General features: G+C 25.3%; 1 long non-coding RNA gene across 1 annotated transcript; it reads right to left on the bottom strand.

Moving 5' to 3' along the window:
* Nucleotides 1-707: 707 nt before the first annotated feature.
* LOC111276643 (uncharacterized) lies at nt 708-11,919 on the bottom strand. The gene is made up of 3 exons (XR_016333767.1): nt 11,530-11,919; nt 10,063-11,111; nt 708-987 (listed from the first exon to the last, which is right to left on the bottom strand). It is a non-coding gene; the product is annotated as an uncharacterized LOC111276643 (long non-coding RNA).
* Between the last annotated feature and the right edge of the window lie 238 nt (nt 11,920-12,157).

Raw genomic sequence — 12,157 nt, 5'->3', positions numbered from 1 at the left:
AGGAGAAAGAATAGAGGAAAAAAAAAGAAAAGAAAAATCAAGTACCTTAATCCTTCTTCGAAGAAGATTCAAATCTCTTTCTCTTTTGGGCATGATGGATCCTTTTTTCTTTCAACACTGTAAAAGTATATTTCTGTCAATGCATTCAGCATAAAAATAAAAATTGAAAACTAACAGTCGAGAAGGAAAACAAAACTAAAAGGATTTCTTTTTTGGAAGAAGAAAAAGAAGAAGGTTCCAAAATTTAGCATTAAAAAGGAAAAAGAGTGTGCTTTTTTGGTGTGATAACGAACATAACATTTTCGGTGTTTAAACTGAAAAAAAGTGTGTTTATATTGAATCAAGAGAGATAGTTATAAATAAAACAAGAAATTTTTGCCAAATTGAAATGAAACAAGAAGTTGATTACCGATATAAACCTTCAAAACAAGGAATAATATATGAATACCCAGCACTACCGTAAGCGAAAAAGGATGTGCAGGTTGAAGGACTGCAGTTTGTCTTATTTATACTTTATCTGATAGTTATATATATATATATATATATATATATATGATTTAAACGTGCGATACTCGGGCGGCCTACCTAGAAGCCGTGCTATATTTGAACAAAAGTCGTACGATTCCAAGACAGCGGAGTCCACCATGTCAAAATGGAATATCATGCAGCTGTTTTTCTTCTTCTTCTTCTTCTTCTTTTTTGGTGGGGGGGGAGGGGGTGGTTGGAGAATTATACATATTGATGATAGAGACGTGTTTATCAGTTTAGAAAGAATCCTTTTTCTATATAACAATCTGAAAGTTATGATAAAATCAGGGTGGTGTTGCCTTCTAATTGGTCTAGAATGTTTCATTGTCCCAATTGGACCCTTTTTATTGGACAGAAATCCAATCAGCAGCCATATTGGTTATACAACTTACACAGTTCATCTTCTTCAGATTTCCAAACCAAAGTGAAGACTTATATAATGTATTCTTGCTTTGATCCCTGCATCACAGCCATTACCTCAACTTTGATTTTGGGTTTGGATTAATTAGCCCCATAACTAAACATGGTCTAAGGAGTGGGAAAAAGGACCAATTGTGAAGATAGCCAATTGTTAAAGAGAGTGGTGTATGAATGCATGCATGCATGCATGTAGATACACTCATGAAAGTAGAAATAATCAATGATTTAAAAAATATAGAACACAACCAAGAGCTGTGTGGCCTCTTGGGATAACATTAAGCTCTTAATTACCGTGATTAAAATTCAAATCTTAATCATTTAAATACAAAAAATATATATATAAACAAATGGTATAAAATGAACTATAACATTATGGTTTCAATATATATATATATATATATATAACAACTTAGAGAGTTTTTTTTTTTAAGTAACAATTTAGAGAGTTGAATGTTGCAAAACTTTGGTCATTTAATAATTTTAAATTAATAATGTGATCATAAGATTTTTCTTTTTTTTTTTTTGTCAAGATTATAAGATTTCTTTCTATCTTATACGAATATGCAATAACATTGATAATTGAAAAAAATTAATTTATATTCCTCAAGATTCATGTTTCTAAACACTATTGACTTCTTTCACAAAGATATATATCTTGGGCTCTAAATATTTCAAATGAAAAACGAAGATATAAGGTGTAAGATCCGTTATTTTATCTAGAAATATAGATGAGTCACATGTCCGAACAAAAATACTTTTACTTTTCTAAAAGTTCTTAAATATTATACTATATAATGTTGAATGAAATGCATGTATTTTATCCATATTCAAATATAATAAGAAATTACCCTTGTCAATTATTGAATACTAGCGACCTTAATTTCTAATTTGATGACATCATATCACATGATACCCAAGAACATTTTATTAAAATATTTATATCAAATTATATTAGACAATAAGCAATAATTTTTGTGAGTTTGCAAGGACTTGATAATTTAGAATCAATTAGAAATGATCCAATACAAGTTGAACTAGAACTTCATCGTTCTTTAATTTGTTCTCTAAATAGCCCAATAATCCCAAAAAAAGTTGAAATGAGAAAGCCCAAATTGTCCTTCTTCATTCTTAAAAGGCCCATAATAGTAATAAAATCTATAAAAAAAATATAAAAATTGTCCCATAAATTTTCTTGTTGCAATTTGATAGACAACTATGTTATGTCTTAAAAAACAATTTAAGAGTAAATTTGGGAATCATTATATTTCTAAAGGGACTCGGGTAGATTAGAGCTGGCAAAGGTGATTATATGAATTGTTGATTCTATAAAAGAAAAAAAAAAAAAAAACAGTGTAAGAAGAGCATGCGTAACACCTGTTGAATAAGAACTGAAAAGGGATTTATCAAAAAAGAGAGATGAAGGGTTTGGAAGATGAAAAAAGAGGGGAAAGAATAAAGTTGTGGATGAAAATTTTAGAAAATGAATAAAATTAAAAGAAAAAAAAGGAAAATAAGCTCAACCATGAAACAAACACAAGACTGGAGAATGACAGTTTGGGACTCCCACGCATCATTTACTTCTCTCTTTTCCTACCTCACTCAAGCCCCAAAAATTTAAAAGAAAAATTATTTCATCCTTTCAGGTAGTAAGAATGTAACTAGTTAACGTTCTTAAATGCCCTTCCCTGTTGCTTAAAGCGCATTTTCTCCAAGTTTACCCCCAGATATTCAACCTTTTCGCTAGTCCTAAAGGTATGGCACCTTCTCCAATTGATTCATCACTGCCTAAAATTCTTTCAAGGCCCAAACCTTTAAATCTAGATAATATTTTGCCTCCGACTTCTGGTTTTGCACTTTCTTTCTTCTGGCTTTTTGCCAGCATACAATTTAGTTTCTCTAACTTCAATCGAAGCTCTAAAATCAACATTGTTTCTAGGTTTCCTGGTATTTGGCATATTGCAGCAGTTTTTTTGGTATGTGAGGTACTCTTGGTGGCAACAGCATTTTTGTGTTTTTTTATAGGGTCAGAAAAGTTCAGATAATGCTAGCATAAAAAAAGGAATGAATATATACAACAAGACTTTAGCTTCTAGTTACTATGTATTCCCATATTGGCTTTTGATTCGATCTTTCATCTTACTTCTTGAAGTTATTTGAAAAGGTTTGCTGTCTCTTACCCTTTTAAAATTACATGAAAATATTGGCTTCGCCTGCATGTATCAACGTTCATTAGCATACACTCCTGTGAGATATATAATGTAATTCATTTTTTCTATTTGGATTCATAGTTAGAGCTTTAGTTTGTAAAGGCATTTTTGTAACAGTAGCAAAAGTTGTGAGCTTTCTTTTGCAGTGGTGGCATTTTATATCTAAACGCTTCTACCAAATAACAAGCTGGGTTTGGAACCAGAGACAGAATGTTGATGAGCTCATTTAAGGATAGTTTTATTGATGTATATGTTCAATTCTTTTTCTTTCCAAAAGGTGTAAGTGTATAACAGGTTCTGATTATATGAATTGAATTGTTATATTTATTTTATATTGATGCAAATGTCATGTTTTCAATTGTGATACTTTAAAATATATATATATATATATATATATATCTATGGATGTATATATATTAATTTTTCCTTACATTCATGCACTTTAATAAAATTTCATTTCATAATGAAATATGTATATCATATTATTTTTTTAAATTTAACTTTGTATGTCCAAACTCTTCCACCAATGTAAGTTTTTCATCATTACACCTTTTTAAAATGTAGCTCTTCCATTTCATATTTGGTTTTTGTCCTATTTTGGATCCTTATTTAATTGGTTGATATTTAAACTAGACTATAGGATGATTTTGCATTTGATTGTTTCTTAGGTCTTCCTAACTATAAAGATACATGGTTTTCTTAACCATGGCGTGCTCCGTTCTTTTCTATAATGCTTTTTGCTTTATTTGTACATAGACATGTTTAAGTTTGTTATGCCTTTTAAGTGCACCTCTTTGTTACGTAAATCCAAATATAACAATTTTGTATTTTGGCTTTATAAATCCGAACATGTTGCAAGTAGATTGCAATGGGAAAGAATTTGTCCTTGGTGGTGCAAACGGAATGAGTCATGGTCTTACATCCGTGTTGATGCTTTGAATGATAAAGTAGAAGTGAAGGCTCCTATGGTATGAATCACCATCTCTATTAAAGTTCATATGTATTTTTTTTTAATATTGAATTATATTTAATAATTATATTTCAAAAAAAAAATCATATCTTAATATTTCACAACATAAATTCTTTTATATTTTATAATCATATTTTTAGCATTGAATTATATAAATACATATTTTAAATTTCCTATTAATGCTCACAACAAAGTGCGGGTTTATTTTCTAGTAATAATAATAATAATAATAATAATAATATATTAAAGTTATCCTAAATTTATAAAAGTCCTTAATTTACAAGACACCTAAGATGGGACACAAAAAATTATTAAAGGGTTAATAAAGGTACGAAATAAATTAGGTGGGGGTGATTTGGAGAAAGAACTTTTAGCATTGTTTTCTTTGTTTTGAGCACATGTCAATCAATGTTTTTCAGATTTTTTAATTTCTATTCTATTTTGTTTTTTCTTTTTAGTTTTATTTTTTATTTTTTAGTTTGCCTATTTATTTGTTTATTTTTTTTATTTACATACATATTTTAATTTTTAGATTAGGAACATGTTTTAATCATTTGAAAATATAAAAAACCAAAAATGTGTTAAACAAATAAATATTTAATTATTATTATTATATTTATTTATTTGTATCATGTAAATTTTTTAAAAAATGAAAATAAATAAAAATTATTCCAGTGATAAAATTAAAAGAAAATTACAAGTGGTGCTTGAAATTCTTAAGTGAGGAATTTTATTAAAATCTTACCAAAAATATTTGAAAGATTTTGGAAGTATTGTAATTGGGTGTGCTTTTTTTTTTATATAGGTTTTAAGTTTTTATTATTTATTATCTGCAAACAACTAAAATAATAAAAACATAATAATAGTAATAATGAAAATATACATATAAAAATATATAAAAATAAAAATTAAGTTACTTTTTGTTTTTCTTTCTTTTGTTTTAAGTATTTTTATAAAAAATTTGTCATGTACAAGAATTTAAAAAAATCATTCATTTTGATCAAATAATTACTAAAAAATATAACACTAATAACATAATATGAAAAGATAACAAAAAGTGTAATCATAATATATGAAATACTATATGTGTTTTCATAATAATATTTTTGTTTACTTTTTTATAATTTTTAGATTAACATAATTAGTCTACCACTATTTGTTGAGAATTAATAATAATAATAATAATAATAACAATAATAACAACAACAACAATAACAACAACCCTTTGGCTTTGTCTATACTGACTCACACCTCATTATGGCCTAAAATGGAAGAAATTTCTTTGTGTTGTTCATTTGTTGGAAACCACTGAGAGTGTAAATGATATATCAGTACTCGTAAGTTATTCAAACTCAATTCAGATAAAATTCGAATTTTGTTCAGTCATTGTCAAGTTGACTTCAAGTTCGAATAATTTGACTTATCAAGTAAACCAAGTTCGATTATCTTAATACCTGACTTGAATAGCTCGCGAGTCTAATTAAATATATTAATGTTTGATTTAAGTAGTTAGCAAGTCTAGTTGAGCTTTTATATTTTAATATATATTTTTATTATTTAATTAAAAACTATAATTTTAACCTTATATTTTAATATCAATTTGAGTTCAAATTCAAGTTCAAACACAACTAATTGAGTTTGAACTCAAGCTTGAGAATCGAATTCATTTTTTATTAGTAAATGAGTCTAATCAAGTAAGTTTGAATAGCTTGACATTTATCTCGAATCAAACTCAAATAGAAAATTTAAAACTCGATAAAACTCAAATCGAGTTTCGAGTAACAAATTTTGAATTGAGCTTGAACATGTCACTATATTAACTTGGTTCAGCTTAATTACATCTCTAAAGACCATAATAGCCACTGCTTTGTTCTTGTGAGGAGAAAAAAAAAAGGAAAAAAATTTTGTGAAAGCAAGTGGGTTTGTTCCAACCTTCCAAGTTTGGAGATAGAAAGATAATTTTTTTTTCCTTTCTCTTTCCATCTATTTATTAAAGTTTCTGAACTTTTTCTTTTAGATTTCAAAAACCCATTTTGGGCTTGGTAAGTTCGGTCAATATTACATGTACTAGAATGCTACATTGCTTTTGTTGGGGATTTTTTTTTTAATTTTCATAAAAAATTAATTTTAAAAATTTTATATTTTTTTGTTCTTAAATTTTTAAATTTAAAAAACAAGTTTGAAAATCTAATATCTAGAGATATTTATATGGTTGTTTGTGTTAAATGGTTGTAATTAATTTCTTTTCTTTTGAAATTTATTAAAAAATTTTCAATTCTAATGTTTTTAGTTTTTTTATTATATTTTTTATTTTTAGGATATTTTTTAAAATATTTAAATTCTAAATTTGGTAATTTTTTAAAAAAATTTTGTTATTTTTTTATGAGTTTTTTTGTTGATTTTTGTGTTGATTTATTAATTGATTATTGTTTTAGATGTATTGTTTCTGTCTTAATATATGATCAAGATTTAATATGTTGGTTAGTCTTAAGAGTTTTTAGGATGACTTTTTCATTGATGAATTGAATATATTTTTAGAGATTTCTTTTACAATCTAAGTGTTTTTTTTCTTTTTGCCAAAAAATTTGAAAAGTTTTGTAATTGCCAACAACACTTCCTCTTCCCTCTACTCACCTCTTTTGTTTTTTTTTTTTTTTTAGTATATCATAATTATAATTAAGCAAATAAAAAGAAAATATTTTGTTTGAAAAACTTTAAAATTTAAAAATGCCACATGGCATTGGTGAGAAAAAAGCTTGTCACTTGTCAACATACTACCTTTTAAAAGATTTTGAATTTTTTTTTTTAAAAGAGATGACACGTGGCAAGCAAAGGATTTGCCATATGTCACCACACTATCCATTAGATGGCGTTTAGTTTATGGAAAAGTAAGATTTGTGGTTGGAATCTTACTTTTCGTAATTTGATTCGTTAGTTTAGTTCATGTAACATGATTCTTGAGATTTTTTAAATTCTCAATAGTGTCAAAAGGGGGAAAAATAGGGGTGAATTTAAAACTCACATCTCTCTAAGGTTTGTTTATATTTTGGAGGGAGAATAAAAATTTTGCCCCATTTGTCCTCACTTAATTGTATTTTTAAATTATATTTCCTTTTAGTTTCCTAAAATTACAAAGTAAATATGAATTTTGTTAATTATAGTTTTAATGAATATTGTATTTTAAAGATAAAAACGTAGTAAATATTCAAACTATATTTTCAAAATTATGACATTTTAACAAAAACTATATTTTTAAGATAAAAAACATAATGAATGTTAAATCTATAGTTTCAAAATTTTGGAATTTTAACAAATACTGCTCTTTTAAGATAAAAAACACAATGAATGTTCAAACTATATTTTTGAAATTTTAAGATTATAACAAAGATTACATTTTTTTAAAAAAATACAATGAATGTTGAATCTATATTTTTAAAATTTTAAAATTTTAGCAAACTCTGCATTTTTAAGATAAAAAAAATATTGAATGTTGAAATTATATTTTAAAATTCTAGAAAGTAAATATGAATTACAAAGTACATTTCTTTTTTAGTTTTTTTAAGATAAAAAACTATATTTCCTTTTTAGTTTCCTAAAATTACAAAGTAAATATGAATTTTGTTAATTATTGTTTCAATAAATATTGTAGTTTTAAGATAAAAACGTAACAAATGTTCAAACTATATTTTCAAAATTCCAGAATTTTAATAAAAACTGTGTTTTTAAGATTAAAAAAAAACATAATGGATGTAAATCTATATTTTCAAAATTCTAGAATTTTAACAAATTTCTTATTTTTTAAAAATAAAAAACACTATGAATGTTCAAATTATATTTTCAAAATTTTAGAATTTTAGTAAAGATCACGTTTTTAAGATAAAAAATACAATGAATGTTTCTATATTTTCAAAATGTTGAAATTTTAACAAATTTTGCGTTTTTAAGATAAAAAAAGTATTAAATCCATGTTTTGAACATAAAAAAAGGCAAAGTGAATATTGAAATTATATTTTTAAATTCTAAAATATTAACAAATACTTTGTTTTTAAGATAAAAAAAACGTAATAGATGTTTAAACTATATTTTTAAAATTCTAAAATTTTAACAAAGACTACTTTTTAAAGATAAAAAACATAGTCCTTATTGCTACTCATAACAAAATTAAAGGAAAATATAAAATATATTTACTTAATATTATTACATATAAAATCTAAAATGTATTTACATAATATTATTATGAATGTTTTTAAGATTTGTATGTTGTCTTTGCATAGGAACAATCAATGTAAAGATAATAATTAAAATTTTAAAATTATCTTTATTGAAAATATGACAAAATATTTTTCAAAATTCTAAATTTCAACGAAAACAAGTTATTCACGTCTAACGTGCTATTAATGTTGTAGACACCTAATTTTTTCTGGACATATTCTTATTAAACACAATGCTTTACAAATCGAGACACAGGTCTTTTACAAAATTTTTTTAAGCTTTACAAAAATTTCATAGTTTTTGAATAAACTAATTCTTAGGTTGATACAAGAAAAGTAGCAATGTGGTTCAGCCTAGGTCACCTCATTTGTCGACTTAAAGTTTAGTTTCAATTACTCTGATTTTTGACTTGTAATTCAATTTCAGTCATTTTATTTTTCAACTTGTAGTTTAATCTTGATTATTTAATTTTTTAACTTACAGTTCAATTCCAGTCATATTATTTTTTTACTTACGTAAAATATTGAAAATTCAAATAATCTTTTCATATTAAATCTCTAAATAATAAAAACTATATGCATCTCAACTCTAACTATCAATTTTATATTCAAAACTAGGCAAGAAATTTGATTTAATTTTTATCACTTATTATGTCATTTTAATTTTTTTAAATATCAATTTGAAAATTATCTATTCAATCCTAAATATCATCCCAAAGTTATTTTACAAATTAAATATTATAAATGTAATGTGTTATATCATCTTTTTTATTTTTTGATTTGAAATTTATTTTTTGGTTTGTTTTTTTAAGTATGTTTTATTACTATTGTAAATTTGTTCTTATGAAAATTAATATTTTTGTCAATTTAGTTTTCTTTTTTTTTTTCACACATCTTTTAACATTTTTCATATTTTGTATAGAAATTTGAACAGGATTACAAAAATTGAAGTATGTCTATATTTTTTTATTATTTAATTCAACATTTGATAATATATATTTGTTCTTTTAAAAAAGACATGTAATTTATTTTGTTTGATATAAACTTTAGGTATACAAATATTATTGCAAATAAAGATGATGTAATGTGAAGACATGTTTTTTTTTATTTTTTTAAAAAATTTGTGACATATTAGTTAGATATAAAATTTTATATATGTTATAAATTTTAAAAATTTAAATATAATTTTAAAAAGAATATTAATTTATATATACAAAAAATAAATAAAATTATTTTGTGTATAATAAGAGTTACAATATAATTTTAATTATAAAATATATTTATAAATATTAAAATATTATTAAAAAAATATTTTATTATTAAATTAATATAAATGTATTAATAGAATCAAAATCGAGATTGAGCTTGATTGGACCCCGTCACTTGAGCATGTTTACCTATATCCTCTCAAAATACATAACAAGCATATTGAATTTTTATGTGGCTTTTAGATATTGTGTACTTCATCTCTACAATTTTATATCACGAACAAATTCAAATTCAAGGTATATGTTGAAAACGAGAACAAAATTCATTTTCCTTTTCTACTACTATTTTCCTTCGTTTGACAAATAAATAAATCCTTCACTTCCTAGACATAGAAATAGAAAACATTATCAATTTCAAAATAAAAAAAAAAAAAAAACTACAGAGTCCATTTTGATGAGTAAGCTTTTAATATCAAAGGAAAAAAAAAAAAAGTAAAGATTTGGTTGTTCATACTTACAGTCGTCATGCCTCTTCATAAGGCTATTTACCCAATGTTGTTTAGATCCTCTTCTCAGCTCCGAACTTCTTCCACAGAAATTTGGTTGCTTTGATGAAGAAAAGCTTAATTTGGGTGTGTTTCAGTATACTGGCAATTCTCGACACTTGACAAACTTGTACTGAAATATTTCAAGTCAATGGAAGACTTAAACTAAGACCACACGATGATTGCACAAATCTCAATATTGGCTGTCAGCTTGATACTAAAACAATTAAAATTTCTTTTTAATAATTGATAATGCTCTTGAATATAAAGACAAACGATACAATCATTTTGTTTTTCATTTTGCAATGTGCAACAATGCTCACAAGGACAAGAAGTGGAGGAATTCCAATCTTATCCTTTCTTATTGCAAATACACATAATAATTTACATAATAATATTTCCTTCTCAATGTATTAATACTTTTTTTATGGGATAATATCTTATTTGATCCCTCAATTATTATATTTTTTTTAATATGATATCTAAATAAAAAAAATTTTAATTAAATACTTAAATTATATTTTTATGTATTAAATTATCTTAACTTTTATATTATTAAAAAAATATTGATGTGATATAAATATTTAAATTAAATATTAACAAATATGAAAACAATTCATTCAACATCATATAATTAATGTCACATTGATATTTAAAAAAAATTTTAAAATAATTCTAAAACATTTTAATTTTTTTAAATTCTAAAAAAATTTTAAAAAAATTGAGGATAGGGATCTATTGAAGAAATCAATTCTGGAAGAATTAAAATTCTTGGACTTGGATTGAAATTGGGATTATATCCCTATAAATCAACATCGAAGCTGAGAGTGATAAAAAAAAAAAAGATCACGATAAAAAAAATTGGAAAAGGAAGATTGGTAGTGAAAAAAGTTCAGTTACAAGTAAATTTAGGGAAACAATAGAATTTCACTATCAATAGGAGTAGTGAAAATTTTTCACAGTCATCAGCTACGTCCAATCAGCTCTGCCATTCCCTGCTCCAAAATCACATACCCAATTTCCTAGTAAAAAAATTCATAAACACAATTTAGAATTTTTTAATCAAGCAAGAAACAAAGCCTTAGCACCAGAAAATCGAAGAACCCCACAAAACCCCTAGTCCCAACAACATAAGAAGTGAAACCCAAACCCAAAAATCAAGTCAACCTAAAGCAAGCCCTAACACAGACGATTGAAAGCATTCAAGCAAAAACCTAGAAGCCAAATCAGCAGCTCTAAACTAAAAGCAACCACAAGTAAGAACAGAGAGTTACGGGCAGATAAAGAAAACTCAAGCAACTTAGTAGTCAAAACCCAAAAATCTCACCAATCCGAGAACACCTATAAACAATTTAGTATCCCTAAACCCAAATCCTGCATACAACAAAGAAATTCAACACACCATACGCAAACCCTACAGAAAACAACCATAATCCATACCTATAATCACAGAAAACAAAAAGCATAAAAAAGAGAAAGAGATTAAGGTTTCGGTATTAGAATTTCAAGTTAAGGCTCTGGGATTTGATATTTGTTCTTATAAAAGACTTTGTGTTAGTGGTAGAGCTAGTGGCAAAAAAGGCAATCAAAGCTATGGTTTTTGAAATTTGATCTTGGATTCTTGAAGAATTTTTTGAAGACTTGTTTAAGTGAAAAATGGAAAAAGTTTGAAGGGCAAGGGCAAAAAGTGAAGGAAGCAAGGAAAAGAAGGAAATGCTAGTAAAAAAAAGGGGAAAGGAATTTCAATGACTTTTGGCGAGACCAGTGGCCATCGGTGGTGGTATATGGGGCCAATGAAAGTCGTAGAGGGTGGGCGATTTTTGAGATTCCTTGTCAATGCTTTTGATAGGGGAAAGGAATTTTTAGAATTATTTTTTATTATTTTTGAATTTTTAAAAAATTTTTTTGATGTTGACGTGATATTGATGACGTGATATTAATTAAATTTTTTTTATATTTATTAATATTTTATTAAATATTTATATATATTTTTTAATGACGTTAAGAGTTTAGACAATTTAATACATTAAAATATAATTTAACTATCTGACTAAAATTTTTTTTGTTT

Source organism: Durio zibethinus, chromosome 25 (assembly GCF_047325235.1).
Source record: "Durio zibethinus cultivar Kanyao isolate XHJ-2024 chromosome 25, ASM4732523v1, whole genome shotgun sequence".
Classification (NCBI taxonomy): domain Eukaryota; kingdom Viridiplantae; phylum Streptophyta; class Magnoliopsida; order Malvales; family Malvaceae; genus Durio; species Durio zibethinus.
This window is presented reverse-complemented; position numbering and strand designations above follow the sequence as displayed.